At 40.2% G+C, this 1,070-nt stretch overlaps 1 protein-coding gene across 1 annotated transcript in view; it reads right to left on the bottom strand.

Moving 5' to 3' along the window:
• Positions 1 to 1,070, bottom strand: part of DYRK4 (dual-specificity tyrosine-(Y)-phosphorylation regulated kinase 4) — a 32,505-nt gene that overhangs the window by 5,567 nt on the left and 25,868 nt on the right. The gene's annotated exons all lie outside the window — the stretch shown is intronic.

Here is a 1,070-nt window from a genome sequence, read left to right as displayed (position 1 = left end):
ATGGGGGGAAAAAAGAGGAACAACTGTAATAATCTGAAAAATAAAGATTTAATTAAAAAAATAATGTCTTTCTTGGTTCTAAGCTGTGTTCTGGATGGTTGGGGTTTCTGGATCAGTCACCTCTGTGTCAGTAATGAGTTTCTGTCATTTGTTAATGCACATTCATTCTACAGCTTTAGCAAGAGGTTTGAGTAGGGTGGGGTAATGGGGATACAGGATCCTTTTTTATCTCCATTTCCCAGAGGAGCAGCATGATTCTCCAGATGGAAAAACTTTCAGCAGTACCTGATGTTTATCCTCTGAGCTAATACCTAAATTCCAAAGTGCACAAATGCCAGAAGAGCGTTTGCTAAAACTACTCCATGCCTCCCACCCTGGAAGAATGACAGAACATGAAGATGTGGTGGTCTTTACTGAACAATAATAGGACTGCTTATCACTAGAAGGGACATTGGGAATACCCCTTTATATACAAAAAAGAAACAGGCCCAGAGAGAGACAGTGACTTGCCAAATATCACACCACTCATCTAGTTGCCATTCGGTACAGACCAACTGGCAAAACCTTTTTAAAAAAATGACAGTAGTAGAATGGCTATCATCAACAAAACAAACGACAAGTGCTGGCAAGGATGTGGAGAAAAAGGAACTCTGCACTGCTGGTGGGAATCCAGACTGGTGCAGCCACTATGGAAGACAGTATGGAGTTTCCTCAAAAAGTTAAAAATGGAACTCCCATTTGACCCAGTAGTCCCACTTCTAAGACTATGTCCCAAGAAACCAGAAACACAAATCAGAAAGGATATATGCACCCCTATGTTCATAGCAGCACAATTCACCATAGCTAAGATTTGGAAACAGCCTAAGTGCCCATCAGCAGATGAGTGGATTAAAAAACTATGGTGCAGCTACACAATGGAATACTACGCCACTATGAAAAAGGAACTTTTACCATTTGCAACAGCATGGATGGAACTGGAGAGCATTATGCTAAGCAAAATAAGCCAGTCAGAGAAAGATAAATATCACATGATCTCACTCATATGTGGGATATAATGATCAACATAATTT

This window comes from Myotis brandtii, unplaced genomic scaffold, assembly GCF_000412655.1.
Source record: "Myotis brandtii unplaced genomic scaffold, ASM41265v1 scaffold504, whole genome shotgun sequence".
NCBI lineage: Eukaryota > Metazoa > Chordata > Mammalia > Chiroptera > Vespertilionidae > Myotis > Myotis brandtii.
Note: the sequence above shows the minus strand (reverse complement) of the source record. Positions and strands in the feature narration are given on the sequence as shown.